Source organism: Manis pentadactyla, chromosome 12 (genome assembly GCF_030020395.1).
Source record: "Manis pentadactyla isolate mManPen7 chromosome 12, mManPen7.hap1, whole genome shotgun sequence".
NCBI lineage: Eukaryota > Metazoa > Chordata > Mammalia > Pholidota > Manidae > Manis > Manis pentadactyla.
The window spans coordinates 83,882,248-83,894,316 of NC_080030.1; the positions used below are offsets into that span (position 1 = coordinate 83,882,248).

Here is a 12,069-nt window from a genome sequence, read left to right on the forward strand (position 1 = left end):
GTGCCTGAGAGCTTCAGTAATGAATGGTGCAAATGATTTCCATGGTGCTAAATCCAGCGCTCAGTTTCCATCTTAGCTGACCCACTAGCAGCCCTTAGCAGAGTCAGTCCCTCCACTTCTTTCTCCCTCACATGCTTTCTTCACTGGGCTTCAAGGACACCTGATTTGTACTTTCCTCCTCCCCTCTACAGGGGTGTCCAAATCTGCCCTCTTCATCTCCCCACTCCTTACTTGACTACCATCTCCTCTGCTGAAAGCACTGTCACCCTTCCAGTTGCTCAGGCCCAAACCCATGGAGTCCCCCTTTTTTCTTCTCTTTCTCTCACACCCAGCATCGAATCATTGCAGACCTTGTTAATTCCACATGCCGAGAATCTGAGCACCCCTCAGCCCCTCTCCCGGCACTGCCTTGGTCTCAGCCGCCGTCATCTCTTCCCTGGGCTATTGTAGGAGCCTCCTAACTGATAGCCCACTTCAGGCCTTGCTTCCCCTAGTAATTTATTCTTGACCACAGTGGGTCTTTCTTTTTTAATTTAAAAGGCAGAAAATTCAGCCCTTTTCATAAAATGCATGAAAAAAATTAACTCATATGACCTTGGAATTATTTTTAATATCAGTTTGGATTCATGATTCAAGAGAAAAGTACTTCCCCTGCTCTGTATTCCGAACAGCCCTTCATACCTCTCTGTCTTCCATTTCTAATTTCTAACTTTTAGGTCATTTCTTTTTCTGAGTGTTTACTGTTGCTTTAAGCCTAGAACCTCTTCTTGACACCTCACACCTGTTAAATTAAGTATAAGCATTCAGTACTGCTATGCTATTTACGTGTCATATATTTTTTTATATACTCAGCACATACTTAAGTATTGTGCTATTTCTGTAGAGGAGAAAAAAACACCTTGTGCCTTTTTTCTTTTTTCATAAAGATTAATTTTCTCCCTCAGTCGTGCTACTCTGGGTCTGATGGATGGTTTAGGGGGAAAGTTAGGTTTACCTTAGCAGGCAAGATCTTCTTCCTCAGATCCTACTGAAAATCCCTGCCACTTAAGTCTTAGTGATTCTTCTCTAACAGTGTCCCTACTTTTTTGTTTTTAATTTATTTAAGCAAATCATATTTATTGGGTGTGCTTCAAATAGCAGTGGTAACCTGAAACATTAGATAGAAGGATATCCCATTGCAAAGCATTCTTAAACAGTCTTATATGTGGCACTTGGCGACCTCTTATGTTTGGAGTTGGAAATATCCTTTCAGAAGTGTATACTGTGCAAGTTACAACTTATAGAGAGGAAGAGGAGGATGGGTATTCTATTACATTTTAAGCACTAAAATTGATCGTGGGTATCACGAGAAAAGTAGGCTGGTCATCCTGTTTCTGTTCTTTTTTTCCACTTTTCTATGACTCTTGTATTCTTTTCTCTAATTCTGAAAATTCCACTGTTAGTAATGAAAGGTACAAAATGAGTAAGAAAATAACTCATAAAAACCTTAAATCATTATTGTCATTAGGTTATTTGAATTCATTTTTCCAGAATTTATTTATCGGTTGGTATGTAGCAGAGGAGCTCAATAGGGAAGGAGGAGTGAGTGAAGTAACCATGACATCAGCCTTCCTGTCGGCTGACTGGGTGAATAGTGGTGCCATTAGCCAAAACGAGGTAGTGGAGAGCAAGTTTTGTTGGGGAATATAATTAATTCAATTGAGGATATGTTAAATATGATTTCCTTAACAATCTAAATGTCTGTTAGAAAGTTTAATATTCAGAAAAAAGGACAAAAGACAGATTTGAGAGTCATGAGCACATGGGTAATAGTTAAGCTAAGGGTCTTGTTGAAATAGCCTGGCCAAAAACAAAGTAAATGAGAACTTTTTAGGAGGGGGCTAAAGGTGGAGCCCTGAGATCAGTCACTGGCCATAAAAGATGGAGAAACAAAGTGGTGGGAAGAACAAGGAGAAGAACCTGTGCAGAAGGAAGAGCCCCAGGTAGAGGGCAGTGTCAGATGTCTCTACAGGGCTGAAGAAAAGAAGAAATTGGATCGTAAAGTTAGAGGAGTGAATTTCAGCTGGAGAAATGCAGACTACAAGATGCTGTTGGCACAGGGAAGCAGAGACAGAGAGAAAAAGATAGGAAGGGAAAGAGAGAGTGAGTGATAATGGTAAGGGAGAGAGAGTTCTTGGAAGATTATGTCAGTTTGGGACATTTAGGACTTTTTGTCCCACGTAGAGGGGTTGATTAAGCATAGTAGGAAGAGAGGGCAATAACTCATGGGGTTAGATTTTATAGTTACCTTGTCAGGACACATCTTGACTTGCTGAAAAGTTATTGAGCCTGCTGTGATGTCATACTGGTAGGCTATGCTGCGTATTACCAGTGTTTGTATTTATATCAGCCTTGTCCTAGCGCCTTGTTTACCATTCCTAACAGATTAAGGGATAATATTAGAGTTTTACATTTCTCATGTATTTGTGTGATTATGCTGTAGATCACATTTATATTTCAACAGCTGTTTCTTGTGGGCGAAGCAGCAGTGACATTGAAGCTTTGCATCAGGCCTATTACCATCTAGCCCATTCCGGGGGGGGACACAGGGGAGGAAGGACTTGGGAGCAGTGCATTGGAGACAGCCGAGAGCTCAGCGAAAGATCATCCTCAGGAAGACAGAGAGTCCCCTAAACACATCTCTACTACAGAATCTGGTAAAAGTTGATTTATTGAGACTCTCTCTGAACAGTTTCCAGTGTAGTGTAATTTAAATACAGTTTCTGTAATGATTGTTTCTCATCTCGGAATTTATTTAAAGGGTTCAAATGAAATCTGGAATCATTGTTTTAACTGTGAAGTTAGAGCCGAACATGGGATAAAATTTCAATTATTCCTCCAATTGCCTTGACCAAATGAAGAAATCACTTAAGTGTTTTCAATTTTTTTACCCTTTTCCATGTACATGTACCGAAGTTACTTTTTGAACAGAGAACAGAGAGAGAAAGGGATTGTGTGTGGATACACCCATATACATACATTTAATACTTAGATATTCCATACATAAATGGTATCGATCTATCAAGTACATAGGCATATGTATTTCAAATGTAAACATCAAAGGAGGTTTTTTTCTTTTTTGGTACAAGCAAGTTTACAGTGGGAAACGGGGTTTATTATTAATGACATTTTGCTAAGTGTGTCAATCAGAAAATGTAATTTTGGTGGTGACATTAAATTTAGCAATTTACAAAACATTTTTGGTTGCTGTTCTAACTTTTTCCTCTCTTAGGTCTGCCCACAGTAGAGGAGCTGATGAAACCTATCAAAATAAATTCCTTTGGAGTCAGTGGTTTTGACTTACAACCTGTCAGGTATGAGTTTTTTGGAATGAATTGTACAGTTTGTTTGTTTATTGCCTTGTCACTGAAAAATTTTAGAGTCATTTTTCTAGTTAATTATTCCTAGTGAATGATTAATAAATGGGAAGCTTGTATGAGTCTACCTGTGAGTCACTGCTTTCTTTATTAGTCCTGACTTAGTTCATCAAAATTCTTCTAGTGCTAAAATTAAAACAAAAGGCTGATGCTACCAAAAAAGTTGCTACCATTAAGTAGTCTTAAAGCTTTTCACTGAAAAGCAAAATCCTTTCAGCTTTACATATCTCGGACAGTTGATTTGAACAGTGAGAGGGAACATGAATTTTCTTCTGTGTATGAGTCATAGATTTCCTTCTTTATAAACCAGCTAGTTTTACACTTAGTCACAGACCAGCCAGTAGCTCACAAGGGTGAGTCTTTGGTCACAAGAGTCATGGGCTTCCTGGAAATGCCCCCGCTCCACTGCCCTTTAAGGGAAACCTGTTTGACCTTGCTGTTATTTTCCAACACACAGAGTAGCACCTCACAATAACTTTGTCGTAAGACAGTTTTACGTATGTGTAACGCTTAGGGTATCACATCCATTATCTCATGTGACTGTCTGGCATCTTTATCTCTGTTATTCAAGTGATGAAAGTGAAGTGAACCAGTCCAGCGGTGGAGCTCTCACCAGAACCAGATGATGATAGCTACCATTTTTATCACATTTTATAGTAGGCGAGTTACTGTACAAAGTGCTTTCCATATTAGATTTCATTTCATCTTAGAACAGCTCCCTGAAGTGTATTCCATCATTATCCTATCCCCATTTCATAGATAAGAAAAATAAAGCTTAAAGAAGTTAAATAAATTGCTCAAGATCACATGGCTAAAACCAGGGAAATTTGTGTTCTTAATCGCATATATTGTCAGTTCTCTGATCTCCTTGAAATATTTCTGTCAAAAGCCTATCATCCTTTCACATATTCATTCATTCATTTGTGTTTTCAACAGATACATTTTGAGGCCCCATCGTGTGCGTCACTTGGAGTGTTGCTTGCCCTGTTTCTGCATTTGTGCTGGTTGAGAGAAAATGATGCAGTGAAGCTTACTCTAAAGCCCACCCACTTGAATGCTAAGTCTGCTGTTCTGCTGACCTCCAGTGCTCGTTGGCATTTATAAGGGGCAGGTTATGCCCACTTAGGATTGCTGTTTAGGGCTCTGGTAGTGTAACTGAAGAGATTCTCTTTACCCATCGTGTGTGTTTGTGGGCATAGGTGGAACCATGCTAGTAATGTGAACTCTAAATATAGTTTTTTATGCTTGTGTTAAGAAGTTGGAAACCAGAATAATTACCTTAAAGACATAACAATAATTATAGAAATATCAGTAGTATAAACTTTAGTACACACATCCAAATACTCTTTAGTAAACTGTAGGGTAGGCAATCCTAGCTGCTATAACAAATAACCCTTGAAATTTCAGAAGCTTAACATCATCAGAAAGTTATTTCTTGCTCATATCATATGTGTGTCTGTGGGGCTGGGGAGGGACTCTGTTCCACCATCATTTAGGGACCTAGACTACTTCGATCATTGACACATGGTTTTAAGGTTGTTATGGTCTCAACCAACCAGTTGATAAGAAAAGAAAAAAAAATGACTTAGAATATTTCCTTTTAGCTGCCTCAGCACAGAATCATTTGCATCCCTGCAGCTCATATTCTATTGACAAGAACCAGTATGCCTAGATAACAAGGTCTAAGAGGGCTGGGAAATGGGGTTTGCTTATGTGCTCAGAAAGAAAAGTGAAATATGAGTTTGTTAGGCATCTAGCCAGTCTTTATAGAATCTACCATTCTAATAGCCAAGTATGCATTTCACTCTTTTCATACAAAGACCCCCTCATCCCATCCCCAAAGCAAACAACCCAAAGTCCCATTCAGGGCTGTGTCCATGTGAACCGCCAGGATTGCCAGGTGAAGCACAGTCCTCTCCATCAGGCTTGATTTAGCTCCTCATTGTCTGCTGTGCAGTGACTTCCTCACCCTCACCCAGTAATTTGAAACTGCAACAAATACTCCCATTCAGAAAGGGAAATTCTGAGGAAACTTTTGATTTTGGTTTCCTTATGCAATCAGTAATGCAACTTCAGAATCCACTGGAAAGACTTATAAAGACCTCCTACTTTGAAGTTGGGAATTTTCCATATTTAGACCATTATTCTGCTCTTAAGAAGGAGCTGCCTTATAATACATTGTTCCACATAGCTCCTAGCTCCAATCCCGGACAGATTTGTCTTGCATTTTGTCACCCCTGGCCGCAGCCGGAGTGGGCTTTCGGGGGCGGGTGTGCCCATCTTGGAGGATGCCCTCCTGTGGTCACTTCCTACTCGCTGGTGGGTTAAAGCTCCTGAACAAGTCTCTCGCTTTTTTTTTTTAAGTAGGGTTGTGGTTTCTTTGTCGTTACAGTTCCTTCAAAAAGTTTAGTAGGCTTCTGGTCCACTTGGTTCCATTCAGTCCCATGTGCCAACAACTGCAGTTACAACTTTTTGCTAGACAAAGGTTTTAAACATGCTTTGTGTCTTTGCTTTCTTGTCCCTCTGTTATTTTCTCTCAATTTAATTGCAGCTGTCTGGCTATTGTTGGAATAACAACCTTAAGTGTGAAGATGACACCTTTAATATGATCTTTGCCAAGGAACTGAAATCACTCTTTTCAAACAAGAAGTCTTATGAAATCTTGCTTTTTCATAGCATTTTTCAATGCCAAATCTTACTGTTTAAACCTAGACACAGAGTGAACCTAAGAAACCCTGAGTTTCTAGACTCTCTGTTCCCTTTGACTGCTTCTCTCGGACTGGCCCACTCTATTGTGAGCTCATCTTTCTTATCATAAATTGCCAGAAGTAGCCAATAGTAGCTGGCACTTAAAAACTCGCTCTTCTCTCCTGCCATTTCTCCTTGATACCCCAGACTCTGTAGCCATGTGGTCTGCCTCATAAACTATTGCGGGTGACAGTTTAACAATGTTTGCCACTGTGACATGTGCACTGCCTCCCTCTGGCCTCTGGTTAGTATGCTGCCTTGTCCAAAACCCAGCCATTAAGCCAACAACACGTATCTGAGGTTCTTGTCACCAGAGCACTCCCATTCTAAAGGGAAGGACTAGAAAACGGACCCATCCAGATTCGAGGGAGGGAGCAAACGTAGTTTAACTGGCACAGGCAAGTTTGATGAGCATCTAGTCAGGTTCTGCTACCACAAAGAGCCAAAGAATTATTTTATTTTCTAATGATTCTAGCTACTTTAAGGCTTCTAACAATTACCAAAAAGCCATTCTACCTTACTTTTATGGAAATGGTAACCTATTAATTTTTTAAATCTCATTTTATAAATTATAAAATTAAATTATCTAATTGACCATTATTAGTTTGAAAGCAGCAATGACTATATTTTTTGGAACCCCAGAATATGCTGATATTTAACCACATTTAGGATGTTTCCTTAAGGGATTCCCATAGTTTTAAGATCCACTTGTCTGAAATGTTCTATTGCATTTAGGTGTTTTAAACCACAGAAATGATTTATTTCAAAATCTTAGTGATGTTCCTGTTCTACTTTAAAGTTTTTCTATACTGTGATGAAATTTATGGTTTTTAATATTTACACCCCATGCCTCATTAACATAAATAACAATTACTTCTTTAGTTTCTTCTAGAAATGAATAAAATACTTTTCCTGCCTCAAATGCATGCTGACTTTATAAAATATTATTGATAAAAAAATACTACAAAAAGGCCATTTAGAAATTTATATTTTTTCTAGCACAGAAGCAGTCTCAGTCTTGCTTGGTTTGGCTTTCCTTTGATGTAGGGTCTCGCAGTCATTCATGCCATCCCTTGTATTGTACTGCATTAGAATTACCTAAAATTTAAAGCAATTATATGATACCATGTGAATATACTTTCGGCCAGAATTGTAAATAATGTATTTGACATTAATGACCTAATTTGAATAGTTACAAATATTAAATACATTAAATATTATATGTTAATAATACAAATATATTTATATGTATATTATGTGTGTGTGTGGATTGTATTAATAAAACTGATATTTGAGGAGTCATATAGGGTTCATTATCTATGTACTGTTTTGTTTTATAGCTGTAAGAAATTGGCCGATAGTAAAGAAACTGAATTTGTTAGCCCTTCACTCCTGAATATGAACTCTTATATCTCAAGAGCCACAAATTGGCAACCCAATTTTTTGACAAAACTCAAGAGAATGTGGTTTTACAAATGACAACAAACAAATGTATAGAAAATAGCTGTCCAAGAGTAAATACTATGGAAGAACATATAGATAAAATGTACCTTGATATTTTGAAGAAAAAGATATCTATTGGTCCTACATTATTACCTCAGGATGACAAATTAAATAAAGTAAGTGTTTATGATCTAAATAGATTTGACATTTTGATAAATTATGTTATATAAATACTGTCTGTAAGTATTATTTCTTAAGCTAGTGCAATTAATTAGACACTAATCTCCATATAGATCCTGTATGTTTGTGAACAATATTTATTATAACACCCTGCAGTCCCCAAATTGGAAATTTCCACTATAGCATTAGCTTTCTTTTAGAAGTCATCTTTTCTATTTTTACTTTTTTAAGTAAACATAGTCTACGATTTGAGTAGTATAAGAAAATAAAATTTATTCACCATTCTAGTGCTTTTTACTCAGTCTTCCCAGTAGGTCTGTATTCTGCAGAAGTCGGTAAGTTGGCATTTCATATAAATGCTGTTCTCAACTGTTGAGAACTTTTATTTCACTGTTCCTTTTTTCTCTGTTCTTGATCTGTTCTGATTGATAGTTTCCATGATTCCAATATTCTATTTTATTTTATAATTTTGAGTTACACATTTATTATAAATCATCTCCAGAGCTTGTGTAGTTAAAGCAGGGTGTTAATAAACATTCATCTTGAGAAACCTAGAGAAAAGAGATAAGATTTTATGTCATTTCAAAATGTGCTCATCCCTGCTCTCCTCCATGTTCATACTAGCAAATTATACATCTTGATTTCTGCAAGCTGATTCTGTTTATTATTTTGCTTATTTTAGTTCTGACTTTGAAGATGTGCTTCAAAATACTAAAATTCTGATGAATTAGAGAATTTTAACATAGGATTTGTCTTCCATAAATTATGTTTTTTAGTAATCATTATGGTTTTGCCATCTGTTAAATGTTTACAACTATAGTTGAAGTTTGTACTTGTGCATAGACTTACAGATCTCAGCTCAGCTATGGAGAGGAAGAGGCTGTAACTGGGAAACAGGTGCCATACAAGGAGACTGGAAGTGCCCCTTCTTTGCTTAAGAGAAAACCCCAGAGTGCACTATATGCGTCAGTTAGGAGCTCAGGCTACGGCAAACCAGTTCACCATTCAAGACGTTTTCTACTCTTGAAAAGAAAACTTCAAAGGGCATGAAAAGCAAAAACTTGAGATCCATTCCCACATCAAATCAAACTAGGAAAAAAGGTAATCATATATTCCTTTCATCATATAATTCTGTGCATATAGTGTATTAGTTTACTTTCCATGTTCTTTACTCTCCCTATTTCCTTCTCTTCTGTGAACTTTCCTTCCTTATGGAGAAGGATTAATCTTAAGGTACTACATTCCATTTCTGAAAGGTTCAATTTACAGGAGATTTTTGTCATTAGTTCTGGGCTCTCCTGCTGTGAGATCCATAGTGTGGGAAGTGAATAGAAGATGGGAGTTTCAAACCCCTCTTCATCTGGCTGGCTTTGTAACATCCAAAATGTTTTCCAGAGAAGAGCAATAAATTCAGAATGCAAATGGTAACCTACAATATAGAAATTATCTGGAGAGTAGTTCAGTATAGACTTGGAGAGGCAGGATGTTTTACATGTCACATAATACACATTTGTGTACATCACAGTATTTCTGTTATTTACTAATGTAGTCATTTATATTGACTATATTCAACTCAGAAGCCCATGCAGCTATTAAAAGAAATAGAAATGTTCAGGTCAGACCAACATTTCTGCTGCCTTTAGACCCCAGTGGAGAAGGGAGAGCAAGGAAACCAGAAGCATTTTGTCCTTTCTTTTGTATTAAATTGAATGAATGACCAATTTTATCATTGTTATGTGGTGATATTTGTCATGAGGAGAGCTACCTTTATTGGAAAATTCATTTCTAGCTTACAGTATCTTTCCTGGCCTTTTCCTATAACTGTGAATTCCAGGACCCCTTTGACTACATTTAAAATTCTTTAGGCATTAATAACTTACTACTTCTGTCCTTGTGGGCGTATATTTGCTGTGGTAACTTGTACATATGAAATGGGAAGCCTAGGGCTGATTTTTGTCAGCATGAAGGAGAACAGAGAGTAGATGTTGCTTATTCTGGGGAGACAAAAATATGATTGTAGAGGATTAATACAAGCATCATTTTCTCCTGTTCTTAACCTAGGGACCCCTAATCCCTTCTCCTAAGAAGTCTTTTGTGTTCTCTTTTCTGTGGAACATCTGTCTGTGATGTCAGCTACTCATTAGAAATTAACTGTCCATTGGGTCTAGTACCTAAGATTAAAAAAAGCACCTGGAACATTTCTCAGATTTTAGAATCATAAAGAGGAGTATGAAAATGTTTCATTAATGTTCTAGGAGTGTTCATTCTGTACTTTTTGGGAGCAAGAAGAGGAAGTTTTGTTTTTAATATTATTTATTTATTTTAGATAAATTAACCTCCAACATTCTTTTGGATTTACTTTATCCAAATTCATTCATTTAACAAATACTTTTTGAGCACCTACCTTGGTCAGGCAGTTAAGGCCCATGCAATACATCAGTAAACAAAACAGGCAGAGATATTTACCCTCCCCCATCTTTGTGGCACTTTCATCTGCTGAGGAGAGACAGACATTTAACAAGAAGCATAATAAATAAGTAAATGATGTTATATGTAAGAAAAATGGAAAGTACAGCAAGAGTGTTAGTGGTAGAGTCCAGCAGGTTACAATTTTAAATAGGGTAGGCAAAGTGGGCCTCATTGAAAAAGAGCCATTTGAACAAAGACTTGTAGGAGATAAAAAAGTTGCCATGTGGATATCTAGGGGAAGTATATTCCAGAAAGATGAAATAGTGCAGAAATCCTAAAGTACAAAAGATTGCCTGGCATGTTCAAGGAACAGCAGAGAAGCCCATGTGGCTAGGGCAGAGTAAGCAAAGAGGATTGTAGGAGATGAGATCAGAGTGTTTTTTGCCAACTGAGAGAGGAGGAAGACAGGGCTAATGATGTATGTGGAATTTAAGTTGAGTAATGAAGGAAGAAGGAACATCAAGTGGTGTGGTACAGTGTGAAACAGGTAGGATCAATAGACTGTGGGTCCCAGTGGGGTCCAAGAGTTCTTGCAATCCAGGTACCAGGGAGGTGGGAGACAGGATTGATAAAGCGTAAATGCCAGAGACTGAGAATCAGGAGTGGTTTACTGGTAATAGAAAAAGACATAGAGTATGCCAGTGGGCGTAAGTAGCTAGGTGGAGAGAAGTATAAGGAACCAGAAGCCAGGGGGTTGCAAGTTTCACTTGTGAGTATATTGAAATTACTAAGAATGAAGACAGAAGTAATGTCACAGTAGGTGGAAAAGAAAAGAGGGGGATGATGTAGAAGTTGATAGTTGAAGACAATAATATTTTTATGAGTGTTTTTCCCTATTTCAAAATGTTAGTGTTTGTGACTACCAAAATAAAAATAGAACACATCACTAAATTTTAGATTAGACAATGATAAACCATGATTATTGTAGGGGCCGGCCTACGGCCAAGGCTGAGTCCCACTATGGCTGAACACCGCCCTTCCACTGTAGCTGACCAATGCCCTAAGATGTCGCCCGCTTCCTGGGCGCCACCCTTCCTGGTTTGGTGGCATTAGCATAAGGAAGTTGCTCCTCTAGGCTTGCCCCATGCTTCCGCGCTCGTGCTCAACTCATGCAGAAGGCATGCTAACAATCAGCTGAAAGGTCACGCATGATCTTGATCACCATAGGCCAGCTTCCTTTATATAAGGCGTAAGCAGGAAAGAGAAGCACTCTCACTCTCTCTCTCTTTCTCTCTCTCTCTCTCTCTCTCTCTCTCTCTCTCTCTCTCTCTCTCTCTCTCTCTCTCTCTCTCTCCTCCTTCCTCTCACTCGCTCCCTCCGGCTGTTGCTTCTTCTCACTCACCTTCTCCCGACCTTCTGAGCAAAAATAAAGAACTGAAGTGAACCAGGTCTGTGTATGTATCGCTGTCGTCACCGCCACAAGGAGCGAACGCGGTATCTGGTGCCAAAACCCGGGAATTTTTCTCCAACCACCCAGAGGAGAAACTGGCGGACGCGGACGCCATAGAGCTTCATACCCTGAGGCAGTACCTGTGGACCCCATTCGGAAGGATTGCTCGGGAAGGCGCCTCAGAGGAGAAGGGTGAGTGGACCAACGAGCAAAGCGAAAGTAGAAGTAGGAAAGGAGATAGCAAGCGGCTGTGGTGGGGATTTCTGTTTTGTCTGTCCGTCATAGTGTTCTTTGTTGTACTGTTTTGTTTTGTCAAAAATGTTATGAAAAGTTAGGGCGCCAGTGAAAGTTCGCGGGATAGCGACGAAGCAAGGAAAGTTCGCGGGATAGCAACGAAGCAAGGAAAGTTCGCGGTATAGCGAC

At 38.6% G+C, this 12,069-nt stretch overlaps 1 pseudogene; it reads left to right on the forward strand.

Moving 5' to 3' along the window:
- The window catches only part of LOC130679808 (centrosomal protein of 162 kDa-like), a 75,528-nt pseudogene that overhangs the window by 19,702 nt on the left and 43,757 nt on the right, over positions 1-12,069 (forward strand).